The 22,567-nt window shown below is 34.5% G+C and overlaps 1 long non-coding RNA gene across 1 annotated transcript; it reads right to left on the reverse strand.

The window, feature by feature from the left end:
* Positions 1 to 20,569: 20,569 nt before the first annotated feature.
* On the reverse strand, positions 20,570 to 21,905 carry LOC145691722 (uncharacterized). The gene is made up of 2 exons (XR_014132515.1): positions 21,839 to 21,905; positions 20,570 to 20,785 (listed from the first exon to the last, which is right to left on the reverse strand). It is a non-coding gene; the product is annotated as an uncharacterized LOC145691722 (long non-coding RNA).
* Positions 21,906 to 22,567: the final 662 nt, after the last annotated feature.

Genomic DNA, 22,567 nt, shown 5'->3' on the forward strand with positions numbered 1-22,567 from the left:
TGCTCTCAGATACGCTATATAACATACATTTATTTGTGTCCGTGTGTTTTATTACATTCTCCTCCATTTAATCTTCAATATTTTTTTTCAGTTATTCTGAAATACACAGACGATATATACGTATATAAATATGCAATCTTCTGATTTTACATAAGCATCCTATTGTTGAATTTTTGATGTCATTATGTTAACGCTATTATTATATTACTATCAAATACATTCACTTTCAGTACTACTGTATATTCAACAGCATAAAGAGAGTCTATTTTTAAAGACTTGTCCCTGAAAAATTTATGACTAATGAGAATCAAAAGATTCATTCAAGCGTCTAATTCCTACCTTCTAAAAGCTCTTAAAAATCCTTCCCACTCCGCCACCCCTTTCCCCTTCCTCGCGCGCCAGAAACTGCAGCCGCTAATCTTAGTCATCAAAATACAACTGAAACTAGTTTCCCTCTCCCCACTGAACATTCCGCTTTTGATTGGTTAAGATAAATCCGTAATGTTGGCTGCGCTTCAAAAAATATTATCTACTCAATGTTTCCATGTCTTGAATGAGAAGTTCACAGTCAAACAACAACGCACTAGTGGTCACGTGATATGGGAGAATTATCTGATTCGTCAGTATCGTAGGTCGAAAACACATAAGGTTGGCAACTTCAAAAAGTTACTTAGAAACCACTTGGAAAAACAATATAGATATGCAAATATCTTCGAAAATTATTAGTTCTCCTTTTTCATATTTCGTCAAAGTAATTACAAGAAATGCTTAGCCCATATATAAATGTGTGCATAAATTTCATACACACAAAAAGAACTTAACATATAATATAGCTATTTTGGTTACAAAGAACCCTTGATAATTGCCGAAAATGTAGTTTTTTAAATATAAAACATACAATTTTAGAGCAGGGGAAAAATCAATTATTGTCAAGGTTTCCTACACTAAGAGCTATGAAACCCTGGAATTTCACAGGAAAATTCTAAATACTTTAGACACAACAATGGTTTAAAATATAAAATACATTTTTCTGTTTTGGGAAAAAGAAGCCCAGATAGAACATAATGAAACACCTCCACTTTTTGTCTTCAGAATGATCAACTTTTTTGTTTGTGGGTTGATAACGTAGTAGATAGGACTCATTATAATTATAACAATATAAAATGAACTTATTTAAGTATAAAAAGACAAAACAATAATATATATGTAATTCAAAGTAAAAAAAGATGCATCTTCTAGTTGGTCAAAAAATTACCATATACATTGAATATATTATTTGGAGTTGTGAAACGTATTAAACTGATGTAGGTAACCATTGTAGTAACTTTAGAGACCAAGAAAAATGTCATATAAATGCGAATAGTTATTGCCTACGGCACGTTACACATAGACCTCTTGGTGCTATAGATAGATAGATAGATAGATAGATAGATAGATAGATAGATAGATAGATAGATAGATAACTATTGTAAATGACCAATATTAGTGTCTAATCCATACTTTCCGGGATCATTCAGATGAACAGTGGCATTTCTGATCACGTTTAAATCCAAAATCAGCCCCTCCATTTGGACCAGGGGGGGAAAAAGATATAACAATGTGGTAACTCTCTTTTTGTGCATTTGTTCTCCTATACCCATTTCATGTCATTATTTATTACAAGTCGATTATACCACTGTAGAAAATGTTGTTCCAACAATTATTAATAAAGACTGTCTAATCATGATATATTAGCATCTCATTCCTTTTGTTGCATCCATTGCATTTTGAATTATTTACCATGTCATAAGAAACAATGTAAACTTTACAGATGTTATACAACATTCACTGCAATGACGAATTTGTTCCCATATCTACGTTACAAGTTCAGCAAAACTTGATTGATAAATTGCAGTAGCACTTCATTTGTCTTCCGTTGACGGAACTTTCATTTCATTTGTTTAATGGCTATAATCCAGGAACACCGCAGTCGGTGAGACATTTGATGACAGTAAGATGATAATGTCGAATTGTATTGGCTGATTGTTCCCGTTTGTTTATAGGAACAAAAGTTAAAAGTGAGGTGATGAAGTGCTGACTTGGACGACTGTAGTGTGAAAGTGAGTTTGTGATAAAGTTGATATATACTGTACTTCATAACTATCATGAAAGAAGCCATTTACTATTATCGGCGAAACAAGAGCTGGCTTCTGACAGGTGTGTAGAGCGCGTGGAGTATTGAAAGCGTGGTTGCCAAACGCTCTGCAACAGCGACAGTGGCTCTGGCGACAAATTAGAATGTTTAACAAGTAATAATTTTATAATTGTAATTCTTGGAATATTGATATTCCACAAGGAAAGTAAGGAATATATTAATAAATAGCTTTTAACTTGAGTTTACATAAACTTCAAAACTTTATTCACCTAACGGAGATACTTCACAATCTCTTGAACGGATTTTCGTATGTTGGGAAGAAATTTTAAGTGGAGCTTTTGATAATTCCCAGGTAGTTCTTTTAATTAACATTTGTCTTTTGAATATAAGGAAATATAGAATTTTACATAACTTATCCTGAATCATTTACATTAGAATTGCCCTATATTTTGCACCACTCAAGGAGACCGTTGTAGAAATTGGCACTGTGAGGGTTTTAGCATGTATCTTCTTAATTTTGTATTTATTGATGCAACAGTTTCGAACAGCATAAGTGTATCTTCCTATATCATCGCGTTTCTACAACTCCAATATCTACGAAGGTATCCATCTTCCAATACACACGCTTGCTTGTGCTGTACCTTTTTTCCTTAGCTATTCCAAGTAACGCCACACCGAAATATAAAATGTCTCTTTGTAATATCTAGATAATATACAGGTTTCTAAATACAGCACTTTTTTATAGTTTTGAGGCAACCACATTTATGAATCAAACATTTCGAGAGTTCTTTTTGTTTAATCTCTGAGTATAATACGTAGATTTAGTGAATTTATGTTAGACGTTCCAAATGAATTGACACAACTCATTGGGTCTATAGATTTTGCCATGTATTTTGGCTGCGCGTTTATTCTTTAAATTTTGTGACACATGACAGATAGGAATTTGTACCAAGTGGAAGGAACTGATGTACCCTCTTAAACTTTGCAGGATCAGTGAATCCAATAGGTGCAAGATAAAACCTATAATTTATGATTTACGTTCTGTCCCGGATGCAAGCCTGCAAATACATGGGGTTCGTCCCATGTTCGACAAAAGGATATTTTCCAAGGTAGGGAGGGGGGCCAAACACACACACACACAATTGCTAGAATTAAACCCAACAAAACGAAACTTCATTGCTATCAGCAGCACGTCAGCAAAAGAAACAACAAAGAGCGAAATTATCTTTTCAACTCAAGTGACTGATACCATCATTCAAAATACTTAGCATTGCATGCAGCATCAGGCTGAACATAATTTTTACTGAAAAAATTTGAAACATCACACGGGGGAGAGAAGTAGATTAAAATCTTAGGGATGTATTTGACTATTTTTTTTAACTCTAAATCGTTTAGTGAATGTTAATTTTAAAAGTATACTATTGTCACCAGAAGAGCCTATAAATGTTAACCTTTTTCGAAAATCCAGCAAGAGGCAATTGCCATCTCTTGCCCCCTCTGTGGACGCCCATGGTTCGTCCCCTTTGGAGGGCACATATCTAATAGGGTAATCATTGGAAAATGAACAAATCTCGGTAACACGATATGGACATCTCTTTCGTGACAGATGATGTTCTGACCTTCTATTATTGAAATAACATGCTAATGTTTTATATTTGGAACATAATCTATATCAACAAACATTTAACATAAGACGATTTATTTATTTTGTTTTACACATTTTTTAGTTAGAGTTTTTTTTCTTATCATTTTAATCAAACATTAGAATGTTAAAACAGTTTATATTTCTTGCTACATTACGATATTTGTGTTTATGTCTCGTATTTTTACTAATACCCGTATGCACTAATTTGGAGATATATTAACTAAATTCCACACACAAATCCTAAGCATAGTATCTTCATTTTCCGCAACCACCACCACAACCGCATCCGTTGCATCCGCTTTCCTCAGAACTCTCAGAAGAACCGGCGTAGATTATATCAAACACCTACAAACAAAATAGGCAATATTGAGGTGTTATGTATTAAAAAATAACTTTGAGAACACTAGATACATCAATTAATCTGTAATACATATTGCTAATCTTAGTTCTTAGAAGCTTACGTATTAAATACATGTAAATATAACGAAATTAATACTCCCCAGAAATTGTATATAGAAAACTATTCATTCAGTATGTCTCCGGCATGGAGAGCACTAATAACTCAATTGACTATGGAAACAGTGGCAACGGAATGTTTTCCAATCGGTGAAAGAAATACCGAAACACGAGAGCAGTAGCAAACAAACACTCACATCTTGATTCACATAATATCACATCTAAAATATTATTTATGAAAATGGCATAGCTTAATAACTTGAGTAAAAATACAGTATGTTCAGAAAGACCCTTTATATCTTACTAAATGCGAGCAACAATACGCGATGTTAAGATATTTAAAATTTGAACCTCTCATCCTGACCATTGGTATGGTAACATTGCTCTTCACATGAATTGCCTCGTGATTGTCACGTAACTGCCTTCGAAGAGAGGAGAAGAAACTCAGTGCATTAGTTTCTTCTCGCAGTTCATTATCTCACCTTTCAGCGTTTTGTGAACAAGAATAACATATACAAGTAACTTCACTTTGAAGGAGTGCTTAGTGGCAACTATGGATCCGTGAAAGGAAGCACAACGTAAATATGCCTCAGGAGATGGTTAGGTTTCGTAAACGTTTCGGGAAAGACACCACCAAATTGTCAGACTTCAATCACGTGGAGGAAGAAAGGTTTTCGCCTGGGAATGGTTGTGGATGTCCCTCGCTCTCGTCATCCATCAACCCGAAAGCAAACGTTCGTGAGTTAGTAATTGCGTTCATCCAGCAAGTCCAATATTTGGTTCGAGTTTCTATCCTATTCGAAACTACACCTTTGATTTATTCTATCCCCTTAATCCTGACACAGATTTTAAGATTACTAATTTCCTAGCGTTATTCCCTCTTTCGACAAGAGAAAGTTAACAAACACTTTGTATGTCCTTATTGTTCCAAAAGCAGATCTATGGGTTCACAACATTATACTGAAGGGTATAATCTTCAATGCATGAAGTTTCTGTGAAATGACATTGTACAATGTCGGGTTGTTTCATACTTTAATTTCCATTTTCACAACCACAGCTCTATGAGATTCCCAACTGTGATTATCAAGAGTATTGCTGAACGTAAAATCGAAACCACACATGCTTCCACTAATGATTAAATCAGGTTTAACGAAATTCGAATACACCTCCAATATTATGTTACGTAAGTTATACGTTTCTATAAAGACTAGAATAATAACGCTATTAACAATGTGGCAATAAATGATTTAGAATGTTGAATGCCCTTATATAGTATAAACAAGTAAATATGTTAGATAAGCTGAATCATAGTTTTAAACTATTTTACTATTTTAAATAAACTTACAGAGAAGATGCATATTACTGCAAAGACGATACTAGCTTTTAAGTAGGCCATTTCTTGTTTGAGTCAAACTTTAACTGTAGTTTTTCTTTGATGTTTAGCAGACATGCAGTCTTTTTTATAATCATACTAAGTCGTGAGGGGTTCATTTAAGACGTTCATCTTATCATACGGGAAAAGCATTTCCGGTATTTAGAAGATAAAATAAAAGAGGCGTCTCTTTGAGATTTGTAAGTAATTTACAATACTTCAGAAAATAACTGCAGCTATTTTAATAATTACTGTATTTTAGAGTTGCATACAAACTTAGAGCTTGTCAGAACATTTTTTTTTTTTCATAATGAAGAGAACCTTGTGGTTTATCTCAAGATTCTTTCGGAAGTAATCTAAAGATTAAATCCAAGGACTATTCAAAATTCTTAAATTCTTTCTAAAGAGAATATAATTGTAAACCTTGTACTACAAACTAAATTCCTTTTAACATTCTTTATGTTCGTTTCAACAATCTGAGGTGTTATCAGGTGACTGCTATTGTATAATTACATGGCAATATCATCTGCTGTATTTACCGGCAATCATTAACAGTACTTGCTCGAAACAACAATGAATACATAATGTTAATGAATACATACTTGTATATATTTTTATCATTTAAATATCAATTGATAATATATTTAACAGTAAATCCACCAACTGACTCACTGACTTACTCATCAACGCATCTTTAAAAAAAATACATGCACGATACCGTGAAATTTTGTGAAAATGTTACCCTTGTACCCTTAGCTGTATATAAGATGTAGTTTTGCGAAATACATATCCTAAGGGGGCAAAGGCTCTTTTCGTTCGCGAGATATCCAACACTATTAGACAAAAATATTTGTAAATGTTTTGTCCATACTAGGCTGTAAATAAGGCGAGATTTTGGGAAGTATATATCATAACAGGAATATAGTCTTAAAGACATAATGATAAATCCCATATCTCCAAAACTATAAGACGCATATCCACAAAATTTTATATAAATATCTTTCCTTATATCCTAGGCTAGAAATAATTAGTATTTTGGAGCTTTCACACCTTAAGGGAGATCTGGGTTAAACAAACTTTTTGTTGCGTTCGTCCATCTCCAAAATAATTAGACTTATGCATTATTATTAGATTATTAGATATATTGCACATATCCTTAAAATTATGTAAATATAATTCTTGCTCCCTAAGCTATAAATAAGAATTAATAGGAATTACATATCCTGAGGGAATGGAGGCTGGAATATGCTTGGCATTCACTAGATCTCGAAACTCAGTAGGCGTACAATTTTGAAATTTTGTATAAGTTATTCTAACACTTTAGACCAGCGTTTACCAACCGGTGTGCCGCGGCACACTGGTGTGCCGCGAACGGGCCGCCGGTGTGCCGCAGGGAAATCGAAACAAAATTATTAATTCTATAGCAATAAATTGCAAGACATAAGGAAAAATTGTATACTTGTTATTTCAAATTACTATGAACCTCTACTATGAATCTACAATTTTAAGTTTCATACTGTTATTTTTCTGTATATTTTTAATGTGGACAAACGTATTTGTTATTATTGTAATGACCATTATTGCTTCTTTATTGTTGCAGACTATTTTGTAACTTAAAATTTTAAAGAAATCATTCAATCCCTTCGGCAAAGCAAACGTGCATACAAATTACCTACTGTGTTTTAAATGTACAAGAGATTTGTTTGTTCGTTCTTTCTTGAGTGATCTTCCTTCTTAGTGAAAAATTGGATACAGCTTTCGAAACAGAAATTGTATTTTGAAAAAAATCTAAATCCTATATTTCATTGCAATTGTTTTGAATTTTTAAATTGAAATGAAAAATAAGCATAATGATTTCCACGGGCTGGAAAACAGTGATCGAGCTTTCTTCTCTGTGAGAAAATCAGTAATCACAGAAAAATACCACGGTACTTACAAATAATAATAATATCTTTGAGTGTGCCGCGAGAATTCAAGCTACCCCCGTAGTGTGCCGGAAGTTGAAGAAGGTTGGAAAACGCTGCTTTAGACTGTAAACAAAGCAACATTGTGCGATCTACATATCCTTAAGGTGCATGAGGAGAAATGAATGTTTTTTGCCGTTTAATAAATTAGGATAAGTTCAGGACATCTTGTTCACCTCAAGCATATGTTGGTGGGCAACATAGAAATTTTAAATCCTCCCTCTCCTTGGGAGAGCTGTTTTATATTTTGGTAACTGCATCTACATATTCCTATCCTTGTTCTTCCTGTTAATGGTCTTCCTTCTGTTCTCTTTATTAGTACGGTGATCCAATCAGTGCTGAATAAGATGGCCTAGCACGCTGTTTCTTCTTTTCCCTATTATCTTCATGATCTGTCGTCATTCATTACCTTCCTTAGTACGTCTTTATCGTCTTCATTCCTCTTCCTTTCGGTTCACGTTATGGGAAGCATTCTGCGCCAACAAAACATTTTAAATGCTTCCAGCTTGGATATTTCAGCTTCTCTCTGTTTACATCTCTGATCCGTAAAGCTCCATACCAGGGTCTTAATAAATCATTTACGAACGTCCAACGACACATTTCTTGATGTTAGCAGTCATTTTTTCCTATTGAATGTTTGTTTAGCCTATGCTATTCTTGAAATTAAGTTTTTTTCACTTCTTCCGTCCGAGGATATTAGACTTCCTAAATAGGGAACGTCTAACGTCTTCGATTTTCTCTCCATCTAGGCATACGTTTGCACCTTCCTGTCCTGCTCTTGTGCACTTTATCACACTATCACTTGTGCACTTTTCTTCTTATTTATCTTCATTTTGCATTTTTTTTCAATTAGTTATTCAAGTTTGAAAGTGCTTATTGCAGGTCCTTTCATTTTCCGCTATCAGTGCTATGTCATCAGCAAAACCTTATTGCAGTGAAAACCTGGGCGTTTACTTTTACTCCTTTCTCGTTTTTATCAAAGAATTCTTTCATAGCCTCTTCTATATAAACGTTCAACAGGAGAGGTGAAAGTCCACATCCTTGCCTTCTACTCCAGGCCATAGAGATTTGATATTTTGTATATATTTATCATTTTGTCCTAGGCTACAAATTAAGACGAAGCACCAGGAGTTGCATATCCTTAGATTGTGAGGAGTTTTTTTTTTTTTTTTGATCGTGTATTCACTTGCCTTCAATATCGAGGACGAAGAGAGGAAAAAATGAAAATATATACAAGTATTATCTATATAAATAAGATTTGTATAAAATTATGAAATTACAGAAGAATTCCACAGTATGAAGATTATATAGTGAAAGTGAGAGCAATACATATACTGTATAATTTCCGGTAGAAAGACAACCATTGTTCAGTGATAGAGCGTTCACCTCCGGTGATTGGGATTCCTGGCTCGATCCCCGCTCGTGCCGTGTGGACTTTGTAGTGGACAAATACCGTGCTCGTGGGTTTTGTCGGGTTCTCCCGTTTCCTCCCACTTTCTTCATTCCACTATTTCATGCATTTCTCATCATCACCGTTTCCTTTAGCCTAACCAGCATAACCGTAAACTTAAATATTTCATTTCATTTTTTCTTTACTAATTGACGTATAATAATATTAATTAGAGGATGTCAATACTCGCTAAGAAACAGTTGGTAGAAGATAGCTATCCTTGTTAAAAATAATATTCGTAAGTAGTCTTATGTACTGAATATATGTAGATTTCGTCACCAATAAGTAACTGATAAACGCATATGACATGGACGATTCACGAAACTACAGCCCATTGTTCTGCTAGCCTCCGAGGGAGTTATGAATAAAGAAAGCCCGTTCAATGCGTGCCATTGTAGAGAAGATCTAAAAGCTTATTAATATGTATCCTTCATCCTGGTGTTCCTTCGAAAAGATCCACCGGTAGAAAAGATCATAGAAGAACGGAACATAAGCCATTACCTTAAATCGAGTAATCCCATATGTGTAATTGGAATAAAACGAACACTATGATCGTTTGAAGGTTTTTTTCATTTCTTTCTGGAGTCTACAAATAGATTCACTGACACATCTGAACGGAAAGTTTTTCTAGTCGGCACCGTCTTGTAAATAAATGTTTAAATTTATGATGAAATAATATGGTCACATATCCAACAACCGCTTGTGCCACACAAGAAAGAACTGAAATAAATGGTACCTACTAGAATGAGAGTTAAATAATGGTTTCGCATAATGATTTCTTTCACTTTTGTGCACACCAAAGAAAAGTTTAAGAAAGAGGCCATATAAATCGATATTATTTTGAGTAAGTTGTTGCAGATATTCTAAATAATATATATTATTCAATAATATATGCACATATGGGGGACTGGTATGCACACCCATACCTTCTTGAATATTTGCAAAGTGAAATAGGTCTTGGTTTAAATGTTATAAATTGTTCACGTACCGAGAAAAAAATGGAAAGTTACTGAGTGATTGTTTGTTTTTTTATAGAGATGGATTAGTTGGTAGAATGGCATAGGTTTCACAATATAATAAAAATCACAACGTCTGATTCGTTGTTGTCAATACGACATCATAGGAATATGTTATATAACGTCAGTTTTTTATGAAAGGTATCGGCATACTGTGCATTGCTAATGATATATTTTCAGTTTTTTGTATGTAACATTGATTGGTTCATAATTTTAAAATGTTTCTAAATTTCGTCATATTCTGTGCCTCGTATTTATATCTAAAGGTGTAAGTAATATGCAATGTTGACGAAATACATATTTAACACAGTTAAATAGTTGTTTGTAATAAAATTTACCGTGATATTTTGTATTAGCACTATCTGGTATATTTCACTTATATTCTAAAACTTGGCAAGTCAGAAATGGTCCATAAGATGAGGTATGCAAAGGAGTAATTAGAGTTACAGATTAAAAAACAATCTATTTTGTCCTTTTCTGTTTTCGATGCATTAATAATACTAACACATATTATTATAAATGTTTTTAGTCCAGTTCCAAACGAAGAACCCAGTCTCTTTGGCAATTTGGTTGATCGAATTTGCACCCGTTACTGCGTGTGAATACTTGTACATTTGCTGACTCGAAGTCTCAAGTCTAGTACATGTTAATTTCTTCCTCATAACTTGTAATAATAATAAAGAAAGGGTACTAATAATTCAGTATACAAGTCCCGGATTCGATTCTCGGTGGGAATACAGTTGAAAGACCAAAGTGGTTCGGATTCCACCTTAATCAATAGGTCCACGTCTCCTTTAGCCTTGCAGGCACAACCGTGGGACATTAAACTAAATCGAAGCACAGTTTGAAGAATTAGTATGTGAACTATCTACATATTCATCTTTCAGAACCTCCAGTACATTCACAACCATTATTAGAGACGCTGTTTGGGAGTATTTGATCACTTTCCATCTATATCTCTCAAAACAAATGGAGTGCAAGTACTTTAGCATTCTTAAACATGGATATTTCATAGTTCACATATCAGTTCTCCAGTGATGTTTTGACCGACCACGATAGGTTTCATAGCAGTAGAGTTATGAACTTTCAGAGTTCACTTGTTTCACTTTTCGGCACCCTATAACTCCGAAACTATCCACTTTGGAGCGGAGGTCCATATGAACTTATTTTTCTTATTTTGATATGAGGAATCTGTCCCCAAATACTGTGAACCATTTTTGTCACACCCTTTATACGAAAATACTTTCACATCTGATCATTTTTCTTTGACTGGTAATTAAATAATAAACTCTGTAACTACATGGGGAAATAAATGTTAATGTTTGCATATGTTGAGGTACTCAAAATAACATCATATTTCTTACATTGTGATCACGACTAATATTCTATTTGTCTATATATTTGTATTGACACTTGTAAGAGCATCTGTTGCAGATGGTATGTTTTCTTTATAAAGTAAATTTCAAACGAGAAGTTTCCTACTGACAAGGGAGGATCACGAAGTGGCTGCGCTGAGATCCAAACGAGACAATTGTGTTTGCATTTGATATATTATAATTAGACGAATCCCAAAGTTATACGGGCCACCGGGCAGTATTTTGTAATATAAAAGCTATTAGCTGCAGAATAGTTTGAACCAAGTCATTTGTTCGGACAAGGTGGATTAAATGGAAATCTCGGCGAACACATATCCCATCATTTTCAAGGGCACACTTTTCGGGGTAAAAAGTTTGCCCCAGGGTCCCCCGTAGGGTCCCAGACGGTTTCCAACTAAAAAATTCAAATGTTAAGGGGGCTTAAGCAGCACATTGTTTGAAAGCTGTTGTGAAATGAAAGAAAATGGAGCAAGTCTCGACATTTTACGACAACCCTGTGCAAAATGGCTGCGGGTTAAATGTAAACAAAAGATTAATTGAAAAGTCTATGGCCACCTTGAATCCAAGATGGCTGCTTAAAATTTATGTCGAAAGGATAGGTATACTAAACTGTTGAAGCTAGAAATACCATATTTGGCATAAATGTTGATCAGTAGGTGAAGAAAAGATACAATGTGTTCAAAAACGCGACATATTGAGATTAAAATGCAGCACTATGTATCGAACGCATGTCCAGCTCAAACCATTAGAGTTGGAAAAGCGAAATGTAGTATTTACGTTTATGGTCAATAGTAGATATCCACAAAATATCATCTTTAATCCAATACGGGTGCCAGCATGAAGAATGAATATGTATATAAATATGCTATTTCTTAGAATATTGTGACCAAACCAACAAAGTTTGACTCAGCACGACGTACTGAAATGATTCACACCAGGTTTAGTACTGCTCGTCAGAATTTTCTTTTTGTATATTTGGTATTGCTTAAAATATTGTGAACAAACCAATGGCATACAAATATAACCATCATGCATACGTTACAATAGAGCCCCTAACCTGACTGGTGCACCAAGTCCAGTGTTGTTACGGAATGAAATAATAGTTGAAATAAATCGATATTCAATTGCTCTTTAGTCTTTCTATTGTTTCTAAATACATAATAGAGAAAAAAGTTTAAATTTATACTGTTATGAATGACATACGATTTAAGCGGCCATCTTGGATTCAAGGTGGTCATATATTTTCAATTAAGTTTGTCGTTACAATTTGACCTGCTGTCATTTTGCACAGGATTATCGTAGAGAGTCGAGTATGCTCCATTTTCTTTATTTAACAGCAGCTTTCAAACGCTGTGCGACTTAACCCTCTTTACCATTTGAAACGTTTCAGTTGGACCCAACCTGGGACACTGTGCGGGCCCTGCGACAAGACGTTTTAACGGAAATCGTTGTACTTTGAAAATAATGACACTCGTTCCTTCCTGTTTTCACATTTTTCCGATTTATAAGTGTCGCTATAGGCTTTCTAATTAAGTTTTTGTGTACATTTTGACCCGCCGCCATTTTGCACAGGATTGTCCTAGATAGTCGAGACTTGCTACATTTTCTTTTATTTCACAACAACTTTCAAACGGTGTGCTACTTTAGCCCCCTTGCCTCTTGAAACTTTTTAGTTGGACCCCGTCTGGGACCCTGGGGCAAACTTTATTATCCCAAAAAGTGTGCCCTTGAAAATGATGGGATACATGTTCACCGAGATTTCCATTTAACCAACCGTGTCCGAACAAATGACTTGGTTCAAACTATTCTGCAGCTAATAGCTTTTATTCTATATTACAAAATATGTTGTAACTCACGATGTCCTGCCCGGTGGCATGTATAACTTTAGTATTCGTCTGGTTATAATATATCAAAGGCAAACACAATTGTCTCGTTCGGATCTCAGCAGAGCCAATTCGTGACCCTCCCTTGTGAGAAGAGACATACATTTGCGACAACGATAGCTTTCAAGTATACCATTTCAGCTATAAAAGTTACTAAAAGCTATAAAACTGTTACTTAATTGTGATCTTACGTTGATAACATGTGCAGTACATTATCCTTTCTATAGAATCCGACATGTAGTCGTGGGAATTTATTACAATAATATAAAGGTCAAACAGAAAAATGGCTTAAATAATTGAAGGAATCAAGTATTTTCCAAATACTGGACTCGAGTTGATTTTGAGTTTAACGTCCCTTTCAGCAGCAAGGCTATATGAGACGGGACCTGCTGATTAACGTGGAATCCGAACCACATGAGCTCCCGCCAGGAATCGAACCCGGGTCTCCCACGCCAAAGATGTAATGATATCTTTGTAATTCTAAATATCTTTTAATATACATCTGAGCAATGTGTAATTTTAAAACATGCACTAACTAGTTAGAAGAAAAAGAAGAAGATACTAAAAATGGAAATAGAATCAAAATTGATTTTAATATGTTAATTTGATGAGTTTTGTTCTTAGTTGGTCATGACGTCGAATAATCAACAAATTATAATCCAGAACCATCTTAAGGAAGGGATAAGCACACAATATTTTAAAGTGTATTTATTTTAGTGATTTTGTACTATAAAATAAAGGTAATGTTCAAAAGCAAATCAACAGAATTGTTTTATGTGATTTCATAGCATTGCTTATATAAAAAGTACGAACTGAGGATCTGTCGTTATATAAAAATTTGGTAGTCCTCTTCGCAGGATCACTCATCGTTATAAAGATGCGTACGCTAACCGCTTAGCCACGAAGGAGTTCAATGCTGGACTTGAGTTACATGTTAAATTATACTAATTATTTTACTATTCACCTTGTTTTGTTAACCATCAAACAAAACCAAAAGAAGGAAGCACATGTGTTTGTGTTTGTTATTATCATACTTAGGAATGCGGTTCTAGAATTATCGGTAACTGTTGTTTGCTTCCGCTAGCATATAGAATTTGCAATTAATTTGTTATAGTTGTACACCTTGTTCTAATATAATATTTCCGGTTTTTTCTTGGAGTTGTAATACGTTTATAAAAGCTTAGATAATGTTGGAATTTTTGCACGTAATATTGGGCATTTGTAATTTGAATTGACCTACGTAGAATCTACATTTTGACCTCTGTTGACTGTTCTTTTTACCATTCTTTTTCTTTCTCAGGTGTTGAAGAAGTCCAAATGCGTTAATCTGTTAATGCAATTTACAGTGTTTTAAAATTTCTTTAGATCTGTTATTTTTTTCTGATTTTTGGGCATTTCTCCAAATGTATTTTAATGTAGAGAGCTGGTTTGTGAAGCAACTAACATACACAATAATATCCTTGTTTTACATTCTTTTATTTCTTACAATGAATTTCCCTTATAGGTACAAACGTGAATTAACTCTAGATGTTTAAGATCTTTAAACTAATTTGCAGTAAAGGTCCTGCAAAAGGTACCTTTCGAAACCGACGTGAATAATCAATTTTTACTGACCAAGACTGGACATTCTTTTCGTTGTTTCAGCAGTAAATGACATTTTCTGTTATTTCTTGTAAATTTAGCAATAATTTAAAAGAATGGAATGTTCACTCTTTATATTCAAATAAGTTACCGCTGTAGATTATATATATATATATATATATATATATATATATATATATATATATATATATATATATATATATATATATATATATATATGTGTGTGTGTGTGTGTGTGTGTGTGTGTGTGTGTGTGTGTGTTTAACTTCACAATTACAATTTTCTGTAACTACAAGATAGCAAGAGACACAACATCAACAACAAAAATGGATCAAATATGTGAGCCACATGAGCTCCGCCGGAAATCGAACCCGAATCTCCCACGACAAAAGCGCGTACACTACCCACTTAGCCACGAAGAAGCTCCAACAAAGAGACGGAATATAAACAACAAAGTATGAAGACTGAGCGATTAGCATTAGTATCGCAAGTTGTACTTTTACGGGAAGTTAGTTTCAATCAACAAGTTTCTCCCATTTTACTCCCAGGACTTAATGTATCTCCTGAAACATGCAACAGAAGGAGTTATCCTAAAAGATGTTCACGAGATATGGACATCATTCCAATGCCCAGCAGAGCTGAATTTATCATTAACAGCACAGGAAAGGTGTTACTCGAAAGTGAGCAGATTACAAGACAGACGAGTAGGTAACTTACGCGGAAATGATAATACAAAGCCTAAGTTGTAAACTTCTGTTCACAAAAACCCAGAATTCCTTTCAGATACTAAGTCCAAAAAGTGAGCATAGATCCATCACAATTCCCGCAGAACTGTACGGAGGGAATTGCATTTTCCCTTCGTTCTTTATATAGACAGTAGATGCAAGAAGTACTTGATGAGGCACTAATTCTTCGTAAAGATCTTGAAAAGCTTGAGGGTCAAGGATTTTAAGCTCGGTCCCAATTATTTTACTTGGTTTGTTAAACATGAAGAGCCTATTATGAATAATTAAAAATGTTACAGATGAAAATTTTAAATTTAATGCTTTGGTGTTAAAATTGGCGTTTATTGCTTATACAAAGAGGTATTTTTGTTTACTTTTAGTACCAATCACATTATAAGACTTTTCGATAGAAAATCCTAGAATAATTGGTGACACTTCAATGGGTAAATAAATGTAAATAAGCTTATAATTAGAAATGTATACGACAAACTAATTATATTTCCGATACAATACATTTCTGATACAAATATATTTGATAACCAATTAATCATACAATTGTGATAAATTAAAAAATTATATTTTAGATAAAGCTTACTGACTGCAATGAAGGTAATTTTATTTTCTTTACTATCACGAATATAGAAATCCTTCACTTGCTGTGAAACGAACAAAGATTTGTGCTCCGAGGTTTATGAAGAATTTTTATATCCTCTTCGCAAATAATAATTGTCTGATATGAATGTTCAAAATATTTGTTAGTTTGCTAATGAAAAGAGAATTTGCACAAGTAAGAAGCAATATATATCTGCTGTGCCGTAACGTGTGAATGAAATAATTGAGACAACAGTTAAGAATACAAATTTAACACATTGGGGGCGCGGTGGCTCAGTGGTAGAGCGTTCACCTCTGCTGCTTGGGGTCCGGGTTCGATCCCAGCCCCCGCCAAGTAAACTCTGTGGTGGACAAACACCGTGCTCGTGGGTTTTCTCGGGGTTCTCCCGTTTCCTCCCACTTTCTTCATTCCACTATTTCACTCATCTCTCATCATCACCGTCTCCTTTAGCCTAACCGGCATAACCGTGGGACGTAAAACTCAAAGATTTCATTTTCATTTTTTTCAAATTTAACACCCGATATTAAGTCAGTAATTATCTTAATTATCAACTGCTCTTTTCGAAAAGAACGAGTACCAGAGAAATATTATTAAATCTAAATATTAAATAGAAATATTGTTCAATAGATAAACTATTAAATTGAAATATTATTAATATTACGAAGTATATATTATTAAATCACTGATTCATTTCTTGCATGAGTTTGTGGGATTGGGGAAACAATTAGAATTCCACTTTCAAAAGCCATTTCTTAACACCATTTTGCTGAAAAGGGACGCTTACTCAATCTAAGTTTGAAAGTTTGCATTTTGTTTGTCACGATGTAACGATATCTTTGTATTTTCACCGTAATTCAAATATTTTTTATTATACTTCTGGGCAATGTGTGATTTTAAATTATGCACTAACTAGTTAGAAGAAGATACGAAAAGAAAAGAAATATTATCGAAATTGATTATGTTAACTTGATGATATTTTGTCTTTGTAAGTTGTCTTAGCAACGCTTTTATAAATAAATAAATAATAATAGTTCACGAAACAGCATATAAAAATGTGTATGCATAATCATAAAGATATATATTTATTTCCGTAATTGTGCGCCATAAAAAACACGGAAAGTTAGATGTCCTATTTACAGCTTTAAGTGATTTTAGTGATATAACTATAAATTTCACTATGGGCCTATATATATAACGAGTTACGTTACAACGAAACTTCTAACGCTAAATGCAATCAATATACAGAGTGGCCCAAAAGTAGGTATACGGACCTACATATATAAGACATACAGGAATGAATATTTACTTTTGGACCACTGTGTATGTTAGCAAAAGATGAAAGCTTTGTCGTTTCAGCCTATCTGAGTGAAAGTTTTCCCTGTGTTTACTTCATAACACACCGAAAAAAATGTCTGCATGGTTCCTGTCATAAAGATCTCACCCGACCTTTCCTATTCCTTTCTTTCTTTACTTCCCAGGGTGGTTTGAACCTTAGTCCACATACGAGACTGATTTCGAAAAGCATTGATGCCCCTGAACCTAAACGCATGGAGATTGAGATTGCTTACTTGCACTTCCACATACACCTAACACTGCACTTATCAGGGATAGTTCCTGACCATGACATCTATAGGAACTTCCTTATTTCTCATCGTCAAAAATGTCTCAGTGCTGTATTTGTTCTTTAGAACTAACCTAGGAGGGAGGACAAGTTGATATAGCTTTTATGGATTAAACTCTTCGGATTCACATGAGCCATAAATATTTGTAATATAACTAGAGTCTATGAAGCCTTGGATAAGAAGATAGTTCATAATTCAACGTAAATGTCATATATATCATATATAGCACATGCCTCTCTTTGGTGCCTATGGAACTGGATTCAATTTCCGAAGTGAGTTCTATTCCCCTGTAGAGTTTTCGATTATTAATATAATAAATTAAAATTTCAGGGGACATACTGAAGTTTTAATTTATTATATTAATAATCGAAAACTCTACAAGGGAATAGAACTCACTTCGGAAATCAAACCCAGTTCAATGGGCACCAAAGAGAAGCATGGGACCGTAGTTCAGTGGTTAGAACATTGGACTTATGTCCGAGTGGTTCCAGGTTCGATTTTAGGCCGATATATCCCAATTTTTGGTGTCCATCTAGGGTCGTGAGACAAAATGGAGAAACACGTCACGTAGAAACAGGACGTGACAGCTATTAGGTCTAGAAAGCTCCTGACGAGCGCGCTGACCATGTGCTCACTGGATGTAGTTCAGCTCGTCGCTACCGGATGGCGCTGGAGTAGGCTTAGGTTCAGAAATGGGCCGTTACGCTAAGTGGTTTGCCTTTTTCCTAAATCTTTCATATTATTCAGCATATTTAGAATGTAAGAACATATGTTGCACTGTTGAATGTTGCACTGTTCAATTTGATGTGATCTATCTACTGATATGTATATTACGAGGGAGGATCAGAAACTAAAATTACAAGGCGGATATTTCTGGAGTTTCTTCTCTTATAGAGGAACGAGAAGTGTGCGGTAATTTTAATACATTGAGTTGGCAACTCTGCAGAGTTTCAGCCACCCGCTACCCACGGCGCTAATTTTATGTAAACACAAATGGTGAATCGTTTGGAAAACTGGTCTCGTCAAGAAGTTCACTCAGTTATTCGATTTCAGTCGGCGAAAAATGTAGCTGAAACTAAAATTCACCGACATCTGGTACAAGTTTACGGAGAGAACTGTAATGTCTCGTGAACAAGTCACAGAATGGTGTCAAACGTTTGCGGCTGATAGACGACGCGCATCGCATACAGCATAGAACACTACCACGCTGTTCAAGCCGTTTCGCTGGGACAAAATCGACCACCTTAACTACAGTCTGGACCTCGGTCCAAGGGATTTTCACCTGTCTCCGCACTTGAAGAAGCATCTAGAAGGCCGTTGTTTCGCTTCAGACGAGAAATTAAAACACTTCGTGACAATGTGGCTGAAAACTCAAGAAAAGGGTTTTTAACAGGAGGAAATCTTCCAACTCATCCCACGATGCGACTATATCGAAAAATAACCTAATGTATGTACTATATGTTGGCTGTATTGGTTCTATGAAATGGTAAATACACGTTTCACTGCTGACTTTGTAACCTTACTTTTTGATTATCCCTCGTCTGTATTTGGACACTACTAGTTTAGTCAAATAAAAATAAAAATATTGACTTAATTATATTTTTATTTAATATATCATTTATCATATTATGTACTGTAATCTCCCTAGCATCGTAATAATCTCAATATCAGTTTCACTTCAAAGAGAGGCATGAATCGCTTTCTTCATTTTTTTTTAAATTTTAATTTCCACGAAAGTAACTTAAAAGCTTTTAGATTCAATCATATCATTTAGCTCAGCTTAATACGATCTCCCGATTGGACACTTTTGGGACATATTATCTTAAGGCTTTTCTTTTAACTCTTAATAATAACCTACAGCATCAGTAATAATGCCCAAACACTCTCCAGAGACGCGTAACCTTCCTAAGGAATTATAAAGGAATGATTCAGAAGTTATAATATTGATTATGTATATTTAAAAGGTGTAAGGCTGTAAAAATTTGCCTTAGAGAACATTTATACCGAAATTTTGCTAATTTATCCTTCCCATTTTCTCCTCCAACAGGATGGAGAAAGTAAAACAAGCACATTGTTTAAAATTGAACCTGGTCATATCTCAATCATCATCAATCATCATCATAATATCATATCTCAATCATAATCATACCATCATCAATCATCATCATTGAATGTGAATCAAGCATCTTACCTCCTTTCCTTTTTTCAAAAAAGAAAGTGTTTTATTTAGTGGATGATCAAAGAGACAGCAGGCCTGATTGCCTACTCACACATATAGCAATTTTGCTAACTCACTGATGTTTAGAACTTTATTGCAGCCGTTCTCTTTACCGCAAATGTGCTTGCTGCCTCAGCTGCAGACATTCTCTTTGAATACTTTAGCTGTCAGTTCTGATTTGCCCCTGAGTGAGGAACATTGATTGCCTCTAAGCTCAACATAAACACGCTGTTTTATAATAGATAAAAGGTGATTTAAGGTAGGAAAATTGAATAGGGAAAAATGAAATACGAAAACTTCGGTATAGCCGTACTTTTACAAAGTGCACAATTCTTTGTTTACTTAATAAAAATTTTGGATTCACCACATCGCAATTCCAGTGAACTTATATTTAGACAATGGGATCACCAGACAAAATATTAACGAAAATTAAACAAATACCCTCTTTTAATTTCTTTTATTGACTGTTTATCCAGAGAAGTAGTGAAAACAAAGTAGCTGTTCTCTTGCCACTTACTTCCATTAATCGTCGCATCTGAAATTTCGTTTAACTATTCCTTCTGAGTTAAGGAATATATAATTAATCTTTTACATTGTTAACGTTTTTATTGGTGTTCTTAGATACGGCCATATTTCCACTCTTCTTGCCATCTTTGCCGGAACTGCCCATACCAAACAAACCAGGTGTTGCACTTATGGCTTGTAGCACCTAAAATAATAATAATTAAATTGTATTATATCAGACATAACATGATGGTCTAGGTCAGTTTTTTTTTAAGGAACTGTTGATGTGATGGCTAACTTTAGTGATAGAGTGCTGATTTGTAGTGACAAGAGTTTGTGGTAGTGTCCTAGGTCAGATGCATTGAATATTTCTCTAACGTACTACTTTCTATTGGAGGATATACCTCCAGATTTAAGCTTACCTTTAATTCAAATTATAGCTAACTATATATAAAAAAATAATGTATTTAATTAAATAGCTCAGTTTGATTAGTTGAACTATGGTAATGTAAATTTTAGTTCTTCCTTAGAAGTCACCGCTTACCCTTCTCAGCATTCTTCTTGTATGGTCATGGGACTTTAGAACTTACTTCATCTTTTATTTAATTTCGAACCAAATAAGACACGCCCATCGTTGCTTGAAACTCATTATCATTGTAGTCACTTGCCTCTGAATGGTGAGCACGTATAAAAGTACTCAGATTGTAATTGCTAGGAGGAATTTTGTTTTTCAGACAAAACGACGATATTCTCCCTATGCATACACACTCAACTAAAAGGAATAACGACATATCACATAGACTTAAAATTAGTACAATTAACTAAACACAGTTTATTTTTTTTTTTTTTTTAAATAAGATTACATTATGATTGCGAGAAAAAGAGGTTTAAGTTCTAGGCCGTAATTTGATGTCCAGGAAATGGCTCGCCAAACGTGTAGCCTATGCCTACTTTTAAATCCAACATTTTCAGTCGTACACTTGTCTCTCCCTAATGCTACTAACACAGCGTTTCTAAATGAATTTCACGATATTTCAAGTATCCTTTCTATTGAATTCAGTTGAGTTGATTTTGCGTTTAACGTCCCTTTTCAGCAGCGAGGCTATATGATACGTGGACCTACTGATTAACGTAAAATCCGAACCATGTGAGGTCCCGCTGGGAATCGAACCCGGGTCTCTCACATGACGTTATTAGGTGGACATGAGTTCAATGCTTTATAACCACTAGACAACAGTTTTCCTCACATAACACTTACCACACACAATACGAAGATGGTAAAAACAAGCGAAGTCTTGTAACTTGCCATTTTCCTATTATTACTGGTCTCTGCAAGTAACAAGGGAAAAGAGTATTATTAAACATATCATCTGTTAACGGTCTGGACTATTGCTAATAGAGGAAATCTGGGAAGTATTAATTCCATCAGATCAATAGTATTTTGCGTGCATAAATGGCCATACATCCATATGTGAAGTAAGAGCATATTTTGTTGTTCGTTAAAGTAGGAGATACGGAAGATACAAGCATTTTGTAATGAAGTTTTTGTACTATTAGTAACAGAAATGTTGCCCAGAAGAAATAATAGGTGGTGATGAAAATATGACTCAGGTAGTATGAGAAGTATGGATTCTTGTAAAAGGAAAATCTTGTAAAGAAAGTGTTGCAACACAGGAAGGAGTTGATAACAGCAGGAAATTAAACTGGTTAGGTAGAAACTACACGATTTGGGAGTGATAGAAACTATGGTAGACGGAAATCGAGAGAGACAAGGGAACAAGAAACTCACACTACATTCTGTTGTTGAAATAAAAATGTTACAAGTTTTAGAATATGCCTTATTTGAATAACACGGGAAAATACCTCTTAAAAATACTTAAACATTTAAAGTTATGTACATTCCTGTTGTGGAGAAATAGTAATTATGTAGTCTTTATGCTTCGAGGAATGGAAAATGAAAACTCCCATCTTGTGATTAGCAGTCCAA

This window comes from Thermobia domestica, chromosome 8, assembly GCF_964235325.1.
Source record: "Thermobia domestica chromosome 8, izTheDome1.hap1.1, whole genome shotgun sequence".
Lineage (NCBI taxonomy): Eukaryota > Metazoa > Arthropoda > Insecta > Zygentoma > Lepismatidae > Thermobia > Thermobia domestica.